Source organism: Lolium rigidum, chromosome 1 (genome assembly GCF_022539505.1).
Source record: "Lolium rigidum isolate FL_2022 chromosome 1, APGP_CSIRO_Lrig_0.1, whole genome shotgun sequence".
Classification (NCBI taxonomy): domain Eukaryota; kingdom Viridiplantae; phylum Streptophyta; class Magnoliopsida; order Poales; family Poaceae; genus Lolium; species Lolium rigidum.
The window spans coordinates 28,909,442-28,925,735 of NC_061508.1; the positions used below are offsets into that span (position 1 = coordinate 28,909,442).

The following is a 16,294-nucleotide window of genomic DNA, read 5'->3' on the forward strand; positions in this document are numbered from 1 at the left end:
GGATCGAAAGAAAAAGTCAATTGACCAAATATGAGGTGCCAAAAAAATCAAAGAAAAGAAAGTTTTATAGTACATAGAGGATGACATGCGGGTCCCATTTAGCAGCAGCGGTATCACCGTTTGAGAGGCGGCAGGGGATCGAAAGAAAAAGGCAAGTGACCAAATATGAGGTGCCAAAAAAATCAAAGAAAAGAAAGTTTTATAGTACATAGAGGATGACATGCGGGTCCCATTTAGCATCAGCGGTATCACCGTTTGAGAGGTGGCAGGGGATCGAAAGAAAAAGGCAAGTGACCAAATATGAGGTGCCAAAAATAACTCCAAGAAAAGAAAGTTGATTGCTCATAGAGGATGACATGCGGGTCCCATTTAGCTGCAGCGGTCTCAACGTTTCCAAGGCGGCATGGGATCAAAAGAAAAAGGAAGTAGCCAGAAATCAGGGGGTCAAAAAATCCAAGAATAGAAAGAATTTTGGTTCATAGAGGATGACATGCGGGACCCATGATCCTGCATCGTAAACGGCTCGATCGGAGAGCGTTGAACGAGATGGCGCGATCGAGAAAAAAACAATGCTAGAGAGGCTGCCATCTGGGCCCTACATCCCTGGGCGGTGCGGATTTGTGTTGACTCGGACGGCGAACCCGAGAATTCGTGATGCACCACGTCCCGGGCCACCATACGCGACGTTTTGGCCGCTTTCGTCGGGCTAGGTGGCCTCAAAAACGAGAAAAAAAAAGTTTTGACATGCACCACGGAGAGCCAAAAATCGTCGGCCATGGTGCACCAGCAACCACGGCGCGACTTCAACATCGTCGGCCATGGCAACTTTTCTTGTAGTGCATGTTCATCTTGCTTGTTCTTGAAGACCCATTTGGTGACGATAACATTGCGGCAATGATCAGGATGCTTCATGAGAGTCCACACATCATTCCTCTTGAAGTTGTTGAGTTCCTCTTGCATTGCTATCAACCAATCGGGATCTTCAAGTGCATCGTTGACCTTGAGTGGTTCCACCATGGAGAAAAAGGCATGGTGCTCGAAAAAGTTTGTTAGTTGCCTCCGGGTAGACACCTTGCTCTTTAGATCTCCAAGGACATTGCATAAGGAATGATACTTGAGGCGCAAATGTCTTGTAGTTGTATCTTCACGGAGAGTGTTGGCCTTGGGAATAGATTCTTGTGAGGCCACTTGATCTTCATCATGGTTTGGATCCTCGCCTTGACCATCACTGTTGTTGTAGGTGGCATCATCATCATCATCATCATCATCATGAGAGCCGGATGACTCGGAGGTGTTGGGGCATGTAGTATCCGGAATGTTTGTCCCCGAGGCATCCGGTGTAGAACTTGAAGCTTGGCCTTGATCACTTGGTGGTGGTTGTTGTTGTTGATGAGCTTGCGGTTGTTGTTGTTGTTGATGTCGAACTTGAGGTTGTGGTAGCGGTTGACTTGCACTTGGTTGCTCAATGGAAGAAGCTTGGCCTTGTGGTGTAGATGGCTCTACTTGAGTAGAACTTGGTCCTTCCCCGGCACTCATAGGAGGTAGCTCTTGAGGTCGGCGAATGCCAACACCCATCCTCCCTACGGTATCCTGGGGAATTGCATCGCCTTTCTCACAAGAAGCACTTCGCTCCTCCAAAGAACTATCATCTTCGTCAAATTTCACATCACAAGTTTTCACAACTCGTCCATTGGACTTGTTGAAGACTCTATAGGCGTGAGAATCCGTTGCATAGCCAACAAGGATACCTTCTTGTGCTCTTGACTCAAACTTTGATAGCTGCCTGCCCTTGACAAGCACATAGCACTTGCATCCGAAGACCTTGAAGTAGGAAACATTGGGCTTGTTACGTTAGGATATCATATGGTGTCTTCTCCAAACTCTTGCGAAAGTAGATGCGGTTTGTAGCATGGCAAGCGGTTGAGATAGCTTCCGCCCAAAAATTATAGTTGGACTTGTACTCCATCATCATAGTTCGAGCAGCTTCAATCAAGGTTCGATTCTTCCTTTCGGTGACCCCATTTTGTTGGGGAGTATATGGCGATGAGTATTGATGTTGAATGCCTTCTTCACCAAGGAAGTCATCCAAGGTGTAGTTCTTGAACTCCGTTCCATTGTCGCTCATTATTGCGAGGATCGTGGTGTCGTATTTGTGTTGAACTTGGTTGGCGAACTCATCATGATCCGTTGAGTCTCACTCTTGTACTTGAAGAAGAGTACCCAACAATATCTTGAATAGTCATCGACGATGACGAGGCAATACTTCTTTCCTCCAAGACTTTTATGAGACGGCGGACCAAAGAGATCAACATGGAGAAGCTCCAAGCACCTTGTGGTAGATATGGTTGTCTTGGCCTTGTGAGGAGCTCCATGCATCTTTCCTTGAACCAATGGGTGCCCAGGTCTCTGATTTTGACTTTGCAAACACCCATTGGTCAATGCTTTGCTCAGATCGTGCTTTCGTCAATGCTTGACTTTCTGAAGATTGATAACCCTCCTAAGATTGTTTAAGAAGCATAAAAGTGGTATCGTAGGCCATGGTTCATTTTTTTTCAAGCGCCCATAGATAATCCCGAGACGATGAAAGAAAGAGGGTACTATGTATGAATAACACCGGACGGTCATGGGGCTATGGGAAAAAAGAGGGTAGTATGCCAACATTATCACTATATTGTACCTACAACGCGGGGGACAACTCACTTCAGTTAAAATGTGCGACGGATAACGAAGCAAGTATTTTTTAGAAAGATGCCATAAAAAATTTAGTGCTATCACCCCGACTTAGGTTCGGTTCCAGAACCGGGGGGAATGGAATGAAATGGTTCCATTCCGACGTCATGGGATGGTTCCGGCCCCGTGTTCGGTTTGGAAAAAATCGAGGAACGGGGCGGTTCCATTTTCTGTTCGGTTCTGGAATCTTAGCTGAGCGGAATAGTCTAAACATGATTTTTCTGTCCTAATCAAAGTCAACACAGGGCAAAGAAAAAACCCTTCCCCGCCGGCCATGGATGATTTCTACAGTTGGGTCAAGGTGTGCCCTCCTCGGCCTTCGGCCTGCACCATATCCACGTCGGGGCGGGAAGCGCCGATCGCGTGCAAGCCGTTTCCCGCGTGCGCGAAGCGGCGACGAAACGCACCAATGTATTGGCGGCGCACAGGAACCCACCGCCTTTGTGCGCGGCCTGGTAATCCGGCGGCAGGCCTCGATGGGACGTTAAATCGCCATTACCGACCTTGACGCTGTCAGCAAAAAAAATGTGTCGGACCGCTAGGATGTCCCCAACGCAAACGGTCACTACGACCCTATAAAACCATTTTGTTGTCCACGGGTCGATGCAAACGCACCCGATGGTCAATTTCGACGTCCGTTTTATGTCGGGCGGTGGAGATGCCTTTAAAATTAGCCCCCCTTTTGCCAATAGCACCGGTGAGCTCTCTTTATTTCGTTGTGTTATTTTATAGGTCAATTATTTGCAGGACAGATCACTCGTGTCGCGTCAGCTGAATTAACAATGGTTAGAATGGATTTCAAATGTCAAACCTCGCGCCACGCATTTTGAAATTTTCTTTTAGCTCATCGAACAGTAGGTAACTAGTAGTATATCAGAGTAAGACCCTTAGCACGCAAGCCCATCAACTTGGCTTACACTAGACTAGAGTAACGCACGTCCTGAATCAACTCGGGATCGATCACACACACAATACGAGCAAGAAAATGGTTATGGCCTCTGCCACTACCAGCTGCGGCAAAGAGGAGAGGTTGCGCGTCCTGCTCATCCCCTTCTTCGCCACCAGCCACATCGAGCCCTTCACTCACCTCGCCATCCGCCTCGCCGCCTCCAGGCCCGACGGCGCCGTGGAAGCAACCGTGGCCGTCACGCCGGCGAACGTCCCAGTCGTCCAGAACTTGCTGGAGCGTAGTGGACAGCACGGGCGTGTCAGGATCGCGACGTACCCGTTCCCGGCCGTGGACGGCCTCCCGAGGTGCATCGAGAACCTCGGCAAGGTCGCGCCGGCAGATGCGTGGCGCATCGACGTCGCTGCCATGAGCGACACCCTCATGCGCCCCGCCCAAAGAGGCGCTCGTCAGGGCGCAGGCCCCAGATGCCGTCGTCACCGACGTGCACTTCGCCTGGAACGTCTCCATCGCGGACGAGCTCCGCGTGCCGTGCGTCGCGTTCAGCGCCATCGGCGCCTTCTCGACGCTCGCCATGCGACACCTCATGGACGACGCCGGTGCCGTCGTGGGCAAAGACGTCTTGCGGTCCCTCGGTTTCCAGCGCCGGATATACTGGTACCGAGGATCGAGCTGCCGGAGTTTCTGAGGAGCTCTACGAGCAGCGAGTTCACTGATTCCAGACTGCTTCGGCATCGCCATGAACACGGCGTCATACCTAGAGAAGCAGTATTGCGACATGTACATAAGCCACGGCCACGCGAAGCGCGCCTACTTTCTTGGGCCGCTGTCGCTGGCGTCGTCACCAGCACCGGCCGCCGAGGTTCAGGCCGGCGGCGTCTACTCTCCGTGCATCAGCTGGCTCGACTCGAAGCCAGACCGCTCGGTGGTGTACCTGTGCTTCGGCAGCCTGGCCCACGTCTCGCACCGCCAGCTGGACGAGCTCGCTCTCGGGCTGGAGGCCTCGGGGAAGCCGTTCCTGTGGGTGGTGAGGGCGGCGGAGAAGTGGGCTCCGCCGGAGGGGTGGGTGGAACGTGTCGACAGCAGGGGCTTGCTCGTCACGACCTGGGCTCTACAGACGGCCATTCTCGGGCACCCGGCGGTGGGCGCGTTCGTGACGTACGCATTGCGGGTGGAACTCGGTGCTGGAGACGGTGGCGGCGGGCGTGCCGGTGCTGACGTGGCCGATGGTTTTCGAGCAGTTCATCACCGAAAGGCTGCTCACGGAGGTCCTCAGGGTCGGGGAACGACTGTGGCCGCATGGCGCCGGACGACGGAGTACCAGGTACCAAGAACACGAGGTAGTCCCAGCCGAGCACGTGGCGCGGGCGCTGACGGCGTTCATGCGCCCCGGAGAAGCAGGGGACGAGGCGAGGGACAGGGTGACGTAAAAGAACACAATATGATCAGGTAGTTTCAATCTACTCGGATAGTTTCCGAGCTATCTATTGCCATGTATATATAGTAGTCAGGTACAGGGAGAGATCGGGGAGATAGGGAGAGATTACATCGTATGTCTATCGAACTCTATACAGACTAGGAGTATTACAACACGTCCTAGTCGGTCCCAAAACTTTATCTCTAATACCCTCCCTTAATCACAACTTCGCAAGTTGAGATTATGCTTGAAATCTTCAAAGGCTCGATAAGGTAATGGTTTAGTAAACCCGTCCGCGACTTGATCTTTAGAAGGAATAAACCGAATCTCCAGCTGCTTCCTCAACACCCGTTCTCGAACGAAATGGAAATCAATCTCGATGTGCTTGGCTCTTGCATGAAAAACAGGATTAGCAGACAAATACGTAGCTCCCAAATTATCACACCATAAACAAGGTGTCTGTCGCTGTCTAACACCCAACTCAGCAAGCAAAGACTGAACCCACATCATCTCAGCCGTTGCATTAGCCACTGACTTATATTCCGCTTCAGTACTTGACCTGGACACTGTAGCTTGCTTCTTAGCACTCCATGAGATCAGATTTGGTCCAAAAAACACAGCAAATCCTCCAGTAGACCGACGGTCATCAACACAACCCGCCCAGTCACCATCAGAAAAAGCACTGACAAGAGTAGATGCAGACTTGATAAATGTTAACCCAACTGTCATAGTATGCTTAACATATCTCAAAATCCTTTTGGCAGCAGTATAGTGAACAGTATAAGGAGCATGTAAATACTGACAGACTTTGTTGACTGCATAAGAAATATCTGGACGTGTGAGGGTAAGATACTGTAAGGCTCCCACTAAACTCCGATATTTGGTACTATCATCTGGACCCAACGGATCTCCTTGACGAGCAGTAATCTTCTCAGAGGAGGACAATGGCGTAGGCATACCTGTACAGTTTAACATGCCAACCCGTGCCAAAATATCACGAGCATACTTTGACTGACTGAGAACAATACCATTGTCAACTTTCTGCACTTCAACTCCGAGAAAGAAACTCAAATCACCAAGATCTTTTAAAGCAAACTCTTGACTCAAATCTCGCAGCAAGGCATCAGTGGCAGCTTGAGAAGAACTAGCAACAATGATATCATCCACATATATAAGCATAAAGATGGTGACATTGGACTTACGATAGATAAACAGAGAAGCATCAGATCTGGAAGCAAAGAAACCAAGAGCAAGTAGTTTAGAACTCAACCGAGAGTACCATGCTCGAGGTGCCTGTTTTAGTCCATAGAGTGCCTTATCCAGTTTGCACAGAAAGTGTGGTGTGCTGCTATTTTCATACCCAGGAGGTTGTTTCATATATACTTCCTCTTCCAGAACACCATGAAGAAACGCATTCTTAACATCCAACTGTCGCAAGCTCCATCCTCTGGAAACAGCTAAAGACAAGACTAGACGAACAGTTGCAATTTTGACAACAGGACTGAACGTGTCTTCATAATCAATTCCATACCGCTGTTTAAAACCTTTAGCAACAAGACGAGCCTTATACCTGTCAATCGAACCATCTGATTTGCGCTTCACCTTATACACCCATCGACAGTCAATGACATTTTTACCTTCACGTGGAGGTACCAATCTCCACGTTTTATTGCGCATGAGAGCATCATATTCCTCATCCATCGCTCCTTTCCAATTTGGATCAGCAAGGGCAGATTGTAAATCGGTTGGTTCATCAGTTGCAGCCGTCAAGAGCCAACGGACTGTTCCATCTTTGTACTCACGAGGCTTGACAATTCCTCTAGATGCACGTGTAGTTGGACGCTGAGAAGGCACAGGCTGAGCTACACGAGAAGAAGGAGCAGCTGATCCAGAGTGGCCAGCAGAATCTGGTGGCACAGGCGCAGATTGCGAGACGTCCGGATCCGCTGTGGCTGCGCTGCGTGCTGTTGAATCCGGGCTGTGCTGTGCATGCGGAAAACTGTCCGCAGAAGATCCAGGCGGAGACGACGCCGCGTCCCGCCCACGCGCGCGAGGCCCACGCTGCCCGCCTGACGCTGACGCAGAACCTGGCGGGACAGAGGACGATCCCGAGGCGTCAGAGGCGGATCCCGAGGGCACCTGAGAGGATCCCGAAGCAGATTCTGTCGGAAAATCCCCATGGGAGTCTGTGCTGCTGTTATTTTCTCCTGATTGCTGGTATGAGCTGCTCGGAGCACTGTTTTGGGCAGAATTTTCACCTGCTGCTACGTCTCGACGAGCTGCACCCTGTAGATCATAAGGAACAACACTTGCAGATGGGTTAGTAGCATGAGTATTTCCCAAAATAGAATCACTAATAGTGTCGTTCCCCTGCTCAAAATTGCAAAGTGATGGATCAAGGAGAAGAATTTGTTTTCGAAGAAGAGCACCAGCATTAGGATGTAGGGATTTGAAAGGAAAAACTGCCTCATCAAAAACGACATCACGAGAAATATAGACTCGTCCAGTGGACACTTCGAGACATTTAACTCCTTTATGTCGAGGGCTGTAGCCTAGAAAGACACACTGTTTGGAACGAAACGCAAGTTTGCGCTGATTGTAGGGCCGAAGATTTGGCCAACATGCACAACCAAAGACACGAAGAGATGAATAATTAGGATGTCTACCAAGCAGGCGATGGACAGGAGTGTCATTATTAATAACTCGACTAGGGAGCATATTGATTAGATATGTGGCTGTGAGAAAAGCTTCATCCCAAAATTTTAGAGGCATGCCAGCATGAGCAAGGAGAGAGAGACCAACTTCAACAATGTGACGATGTTTTCGTTCTGCAGAACCGTTTTGCTGATGAGCATGTGGACAAGAGACATGATGAGAAATACCCTGAGTCTGAAAAAGGGATTTGAGCTTAATATATTCACCACCCCCATCAGACTGGACTGCAAGAATTTTTGTGTTAAATTGGCGTTCAACAAGTTTTTGGAAATTGACAAAGGCATCAAGGACGTCAGACTTGTGTTTAAGCAAATAGATCCAAGTAAACTTGCTATAATCATCGATAAAACTCACATAATAGTCATGTCGTCCAACAGAGGTTGGGGCAGGCCCCCACACATCAGAAAAAACTAATTGAAGAGGAGCAGTAGACACACTAGTAGAAACAGGGTAGGGAAGTTGATGACTCTTGCCTTGCTGACAAGAATCACAAACTGACACAATGCTGGTATCTCTAACACATGGAAGCTTATGCTTACTTATTATTTGTCTAACAATAACTAAAGAGGGATGACCTAGACGACTATGCCACTGTGACTGGTCAAGCTTGGCGGCGATAAAGGCATGCTTCAGGGATCCAGAAGACGCCAAGGATGAAATAAGAGGGTAGAGGCCGCCAACACACCGTCCTCTATGGATGATTCTCCGGGTGACCTGGTCCTTGATGAGAAAGAAGAAGGGGTGAAATTCGATAAAGACACCATTATCATATGTGAACCGATGAACGGAGAGCAAATTTTTAGATGCGTGAGGAACATGCAAAACATTGCGAAGGTGGAAATTTCGAGTAGGGTTACGAACTATTGAATGACCAATATGGGAAATATGCATACCTTGCCCATTGGCGGTGTTGACCCTGTCGGATCCCTTGTATGTGTCCCTGAAGGTCAAATTGTTGAGCTCGCTTGTAATATGATGAGTGGCACCGGAATCTTGATACCAATTAGTGTCGACCCCATAAGCAGCGTGGATTTCTTTGTCACCATAGTCATCATCTTCAGAGTATCGGGACCAACAGTCTTTTGCGGGATGACCTTCCTTGTTACATATCTGGCAGGTAACATCCACCCACGGGGTCGTGCGGCGGCGCCCGCGGCCACGGCCTCGCCCGCCTCCAGAAGGTCCACGACCGCCCCCACGGCCCTGATAGAAGGGACGGTCATCACGGCGGAAATCTCGTCGATCCCCGCGGTCGCCACGGTCGGCACGGTCGCCGCGATCACCGCGGTCACCGCGATCACCGCGGTTGCGGACGAAGTTGTTGTTGGCAGGACGTGGGCGCCATTGGCGAGCTGCGGCGTTGGCAGAGGTCTCGAACTCCGGTGGAGAGGGACCATTGAGCATCAGCTGCCGTTGATCATACGCATGCAGATGGGAGAAGAGAAGGCTCAGGGTGATCGGCGTCGGTGCAACGCCGAGAGCGGCCACCAGGGCATTGTAGTCAGCGCCAAGTCCGGCGAGAATATACGAGACGAGCTGGCGATCGGTGAGAGGATGGCCAGCAGCAATAAGATCATCTGCAAATCCTTGCATCTTGGAGAGGAACTCCGAGGTCGTCATCTGCAACTTCTTGGTGTTGGCAAGGGCAACGAGCAGATTGTTGATTTTGGCTTCGTTCTGGGCGGCGAACATCTCCTGGAGGGCACGCCAGACGCCGGCGGTGTTTTCAATCCGGTGAACGTGAGGCAGAATCTCGCGGGACAGCGACTGCAGAAGGTAGGACAAGACGATCTGATCGCGAGACAGCCAAGAGGCATAGTCGGGGTTCGGTCCCATCTTGGCAGCAGTGCCTGAAGTTTTGTCGGCGGGGACGATCTCCACTTCTGTCGGCGGAGCGGCATCGCTACCATCCAGGAGGCCGACGAGTTGCGCACCGCGGATCGCGGGCAGGACCTGGGAGCGCCAGATCGGGTAATTATCTCTGGTGAGAAGCTCTCGTGGAGGAAGGCCGAGGTTGATCGGCGGTTGGGAGGAGGACGCCATGGCGGCTGGGGAAGAACCAGCAGGCGGCGACGTCGAAGCTTGCGATGGATTACCGGCGGAAGAGCCGGCCTGATACCATAAAAGAACACAATATGATCAGGTAGTTTCAATCTACTCGGATAGTTTCCGAGCTATCTATTGCCATGTATATATAGTAGTCAGGTACAGGGAGAGATCGGGGAGATAGGGAGAGATTACATCGTATGTCTATCGAACTCTATACAGACTAGGAGTATTACAACACGTCCTAGTCGGTCCCAAAACTCTATCTCTAATATGACGGACCTCGCCGCCAAGTCTCGTGCGGCCGTAGCGGAAGGAGGCTCCTCGCACGGTGATCTGCGACGCCTCGTCGATGATCTCATGGCAGCTAACCTAGCAACATGAACGAGCTATCTAGCAGCTGGAGGGATCGACGATGATTTCGGTTGCCGATCATGGCCTCCTCGCTGGATCCATGTGCCTACTTTGACAGTGTTTGACCTAGCCCGTTCCTTCCTTCTACTTTCTTCTTTCCATGAAACATGTCTTAACTTTATCTAAAATTTAGTAGCTAAATATATTTAAATTTAGATAAAGTTAAGATAATTTTTATAGGCCGGATGGAGTATTATGCTTGGCCAGGGATGTGAAAACACCATAGACTAGGTGAGTGGCGTGCATTGAAATTATTTTCAGTGGTTTCATCAAAATTTCTCGAATTTCAGTGATTTTGGCCTAAAGAATTAGGCGGCACTAGGCGTCGGTCGCCCGACGCAGAGAGCTAAAATTTGTCGTCCTTCCCACCGTCTGATCGGCATCTAACGCGTGGGATCAGCTTGAACATGTTTTGCATTTTAACCCCCTCATTTTTTGAGAAATCAATCCACAGTACAACATTTATCTAGTTAAACCGGAAGGGTTTTATTACGTAGGCTCTGATGTTTCCTATATTTACAAAAAAATGTCACTTTTATAATCTACCACTAGCTAGTATTGCAACAAAAACCCTCATCTCGCGTACAAAGAAAATTACTATTACAACAAAAAAATTGCCATATTTCTAACAATAATGTTATAGAAAAATAGGTTAAATAACAATATTTTTTGCATATTTGATTTACAAAAAAAATTAAAATTGAATACAACAAAATTCACAATCTATTACTACAAGAAAACATGTGTTTGCACTAATGAAAAAATGGTTAAACACTTTTTTATGCAAATAGATTGATTTACAACAAACATCATCATCTAATTTTACAAAAGTCACAAGCGATTACAACAAAATCTGTATGTTTGCAAATAATGCAAAAATAGTCAAGCACCAATTAATTGGCTACATATTGAATTACAATAGAAATCACGAGCTATTTTTACAAAATTCATAAGTGATTACAACAAAAATCCATATGTTTGCAAACAATGCAAAAGTGGTCAAGCACCAATTAATTTGCTAAAGATTTAATTACAACAAAATCGCCAACTGTTTGTTACAAAAGTCACAAACAATCACAATAATGCAAACTGGCCAAGCAAGATTTAATTTGCTAGAGATTAAATTACAACAAAAATCACCAACTTTTTCTTACAAAAGTCGCAAACGATTACAACAACAAAAAATGGCTTAGTTGCGGCGTAGCGGCTGATTCGTGCTTGGGCTCACCATGAACCGCAGCTTGGCCGGTGACACCATGAGAGAGTGACATAAATTAATCTTGTATCTTGCACTATAAGTTTTTTTAGAATTACGGTGTGACTAGTTCTCTGATGACTTAGTTCTCATTGAGATGATGTCATGAAATCTCAGTTACAACCTATGTTGCAACTCATAAAGAATCTAACGGTCCGGAGAATTTTTGTTAGTTGCATCCCCATTTGTAATAAAAAAATATCAATTCCAACCCCACTTCTGGTAGAAAAAACTTAGTTACAACCCAACTTACAAACCATATGCATAAATCCCAATGCAATGGAATGGTGTAGAACTTGATTGAACATTAATTTAGTTCTCAGCTAGCTAGAATTATTCCTCGATCCATGATGTCGTTGTTTGTCCTGTGTTTAGAAGAAGAAAAAATGGTAAAATTGGCACTATACAGCCCCGTCTCCAGGATTTTGGGGCTCTGGAGCGACTTAGAAAATAGGGCTATTTTCGATCTTGTTCAAACTAACTAACTAGTGCCAGTAAATCACAGAATGCGCTCGCATTCTGAAGTCATAAGTCATACAGTTAAGTAAACATGTGTTATTTCGTACAACGCTCAGAAATATATCAATATAGCATTCCTTTCTTTCCAAATTCACTTAGTCTTTCTTGTGTCAAAGTAGAGCTCGTGTAAAATTTCAACAACTTGAGTTCAGAATATCTTCTTTCCCCATATACAACAGCAACAAGAATGGTTAAAAAAAATCAGTATGCAATATTAGCAAAATGATAAAAGGGGCGCTTCTTCAAAAACTTTAGAATATAAGAGAACCCATAGATTTCAAGAAAATCTTCGATAAAAATCAACTCCCTCCACAATTCTTTTTAGCACCCAATTGACACTTCATTCTTCTCATGATTCCCCATGTTCCAGAAATTAATAAATTAAGAAAAAAAATTCAAATTCTAGATGACTAATCCAGGAGCTGCAGCGGTCTTAGTCTTACCTTGATGCGTACTTTTGATGTCCTGATCGATGATCAGCGATTCACTGGATCGCTAGACTCGGGCGAACAGAAAAGCTGCCAAAGTAGGGGCCACGAGATTGAACGATCTGCAGCTGCTGGCTGCCAGGCCCGTCGTAGATGGATGATGAATCAGGGGAAAAAAGAAATCAGGGTCCAGAGCCGCGCCGGCTGGTGCGACGCGAACATGATCACGCGAGATGGCGAGAGAAACTGCCGATGCGGAACGATCAGTCTCCCTCCAATCGTTGAAATTGATATTTTAGATGTTTATGGGATACATTATTGGCTATATGCAGATTTTTTTCATAATTTTTTGAAACTCAAAAATATGATTTTTAGTTTATTTAAATAACGAGATCACCAGTGCCTATGTGCACCAAATCTCTGTTCTTTGATATGTGTGAGAATGAACTGTGATACCTCTCCCAACATATAAGGAAGTTCTTTTGAGATTTTTTTCGATAAAGGATGCTTTATTACTTTTTAGAAGCAATTACATCCAGCCTCTGCATAACCAGGATGCACACAGCCATTTATGAGTCTTTAAGTCCAAAAAAATCAAACTAAAAAAGGAACTAGGCGGAATATATATCGGAACGATGAATCATATAACGCCTAAGGTGTGGGTGGGGCTTCAATCCGTAGACTATGCTGCCACCCATGTAGGGAAAAAGTATCCCTCGCCGTAGCCTTCAATCGTGTACAGACCTCCGTAAATAGGTCTCGGTTCTCCATGCGCTGAAGAGGTAACCACAAACGGAGAATACCTGTACATCTGTAGATGACCTGCAATAAAGAGCAATTTTTATCATTAAAAATCTTGTCATTTCTACTCAGCCAAAGCGGCCAGATAATTGCTAGCGCCCCCACCCTAAGAAGCAACTTGAACCTTGGATCTATACCGTGAAGCCAATTGCCAAAGACATTGGCCACACTAGTCGGAGGATACAGGGTAGACGCTACTTGGATGGCATACCAAATAGATCTCGCGAATTGGCACCGGAAGAAAAGGTGTTTAATGGTTTCGTCTTGATGACAAAAAACACATCGAGTACTTCCGTGCCAATTCCGCTTAACAAGATTGTCTTTGGTGAGGATGACACCTCGACAAAGATACCATCCAAATATTTTTATTTTTAATGGTATCTTCATCTTCCAAATCTTCTTATTATTATCAACTGGTAAATCAGAATGAAGTATGGTGTTGTATAAAGATTTGACCGAGAAAGAGTCATCTAAATGTAAATTCCATCTAAATTCATCTGGTTCAGGTGATAGATTAATATCTCCCAACCTTTGAATTAAGGCATTCCATGCCAAAAGCCTTTGTCCTAGCAAAACTCGTCTGAACGTCACATTCGGGGGAGAGGTAGCCATTACTGTGGCAATGGTATCTCCTTTGTGATGAACGATACTATACAACGCAGGATACTGTTCACTAAGGGGTGCATTGTCTAACCAAGCATCCTCTCAGAACCGTATCTGTGCTCCATTCTTAATTGAGAAAGTTCCATGACGGAAGAAAACATTCTTTGTCGCCATTAGACCAGCCCAAATGAGTGAATCCCCAGGTTTCCAAATCACTTGGGACAACGTCTTGGAGCCAATATATTTTCTCCGAAGAATAGATTGCCAAATCCCATCCTCAGTAAGGAACTTAAAAAGCCATTTACCCAGCAGAGCTGAATTCTTGACCTCAAGGTCATGAACTCCAAGCCCGCCTTGATCTTTGGGACTACAAACTATACTCCATTTAACCAGTCGATATTTCTTTTTCTCGCTGTCCCCTTGCCAAAAGAATCTGGATCGATAATAATCGAGTTTATGCAGAATTCGTTTTGGCAATAGGAAGAATGATAACATATACAGTACCATATTTGTCAGTACCGAATTAATGAGTACCAATCTTCCTCCCAGGGACAACAATTTACCTTTCCAACTACTTAGACGCTTCTGTAATCTTTCTTCCACTATTTTCCATTCAGCAATCGTAAGTCTCCGATAATGAATCGGAATACCCAAATAGCGAATAGGAAATTGGCCTTGCCCACAACCAAACAACTCTGTATATAGAGCTGTATCGTCTTGGGCATCACCGAAGCAGAACAATTCACTTTTATGGAAATTGATTTTCAATCCCGACAACTGCTCAAAAGCCGCAAAAATTAATTTCAGGTTGTGAGCTTTTTCGAGATCGTGTTCCATAAACAGAATTGTATTGTCGGCATATTTAAGGATAGATAAACCACCATCAACAAGATGTGGAATCAAACCTTCAATCTGACCATCAGACTTGGCTCGCTCTATGAGTATAGCCAACATATCCGCCACAATGTTGAATAACATTGGTGATAACGGATCCCCTTGGCGTAACCCTTTTCGTGTTTGGAAATAATGGCCGGTGTCATCATTAACCCGAATTGCCACACTACCTCCATACACGAAATCATTTATTAAAGCGCGCCATTCAGGAGAAAAACCTTTCATCCTGAGTGTCTGTTGAAGGAAAGACCACTTGACCTTGTCATAAGCCTTTTCAAAATCTAATTTTAAAATAACCCCATTTAATTTCTTAGTATGCATTTCATGTACCGGGTCTCGTGCAAAACCGCCACACCATCAAGGATATTGCTTCCTTGCATGAAAGCAGTTTGTGAAGGCAGAACGACATGATCTGCAACCGTATTAAGTCTAATGGTGGCCACTTTCGTGAAAATCTTGAAACTTACGTTTAAGAGGCAAATAGGTCTATATTGTTGAATCCTTTCTGCCTCATTAACTTTCGGTAACAAGATTACTTCACCAAAATTTAGATGAAATAATTCTAGTTGTCCAATATGCAGAGCACTGAACAATTCTAGAAGATCCGCTTTAATTGTATCCCAGAAAGTTTGATAAAACTCTGCTGGAAAACCATCAGGACCCGGTGCTTTGTTGCATTCCATTTGGAAAATAGCCTTCTGAACTTCTTCCTCAGAATACGGTGCAGTTAGTAGGCCATTTTCTTCTATAGAAACTTGGGGTATATCAGCTGTTAAGTCCTCATTTAGAGAGAATGAACTTTCATCCGGAGGACCAAACAAGCCTTTATAATAATTAGTAATGTAAGATTTGAGTTGCTCATGGCCTTCAATCAACCCTTCATCTTGAATAAGAGAATGAATACGTTTTCTGCGATGTCTCCCATTGGCAATACCATGGAAATATCGTGTATTTGAGTCTCCTTCCAAAATGAATTGGGCTTTGGAACGTTGATACCATTTGAGTTCCTCTTCGCGAAGAAGACTCGCCATCTGCGCATTGGACTGATTCTTAAGTTCAATCTCATGCGGAGACAATGGTCTAACCTCAGCAACCGCCTCAAGCTCATCAATCACAGTTGATAAGCGAGCCTTCTCCTTTTTGAGAAGACCAGCTGTATGGGCAGCCCAACCAGAGAGATGTCTGCGCATTGCACGCATTTTATTATTCCATCTCAATATTGGAGTGGTAACCAGCCAAGTTCAAATTTGAAAGGCCGCTTACAAACAGGTCTTGGGTTCCCAGTGGTTAAGAGGATAGGAGCATGGTCAGACAATTTTTCAATACGTTCTAGTGCACGGACAGATACCATAGGGTATTTATCTTCCCATTCGGTATCCATCAACACGCGATCTAGCTTTTTGTATGTGGGCTCAGGCAAGCTGTTGGTCCAAGTAAACTATCGACCCGACATAAACACCTCTCTTAAGTCAAGGCTATCAATGACAGCATTAAACAAGAAAGGCCAATGTCCATGAAAAAGACCTTTACTATTCTCATGAGGAAATCTTAGTAGATTGAAATCC

General features: G+C 46.1%; 1 pseudogene; it reads left to right on the forward strand.

Moving 5' to 3' along the window:
• Positions 1 to 3,721: 3,721 nt before the first annotated feature.
• On the forward strand, positions 3,722 to 10,199 carry LOC124706206 (annotated as a pseudogene).
• The last annotated feature ends 6,095 nt before the right edge of the window (positions 10,200 to 16,294 follow it).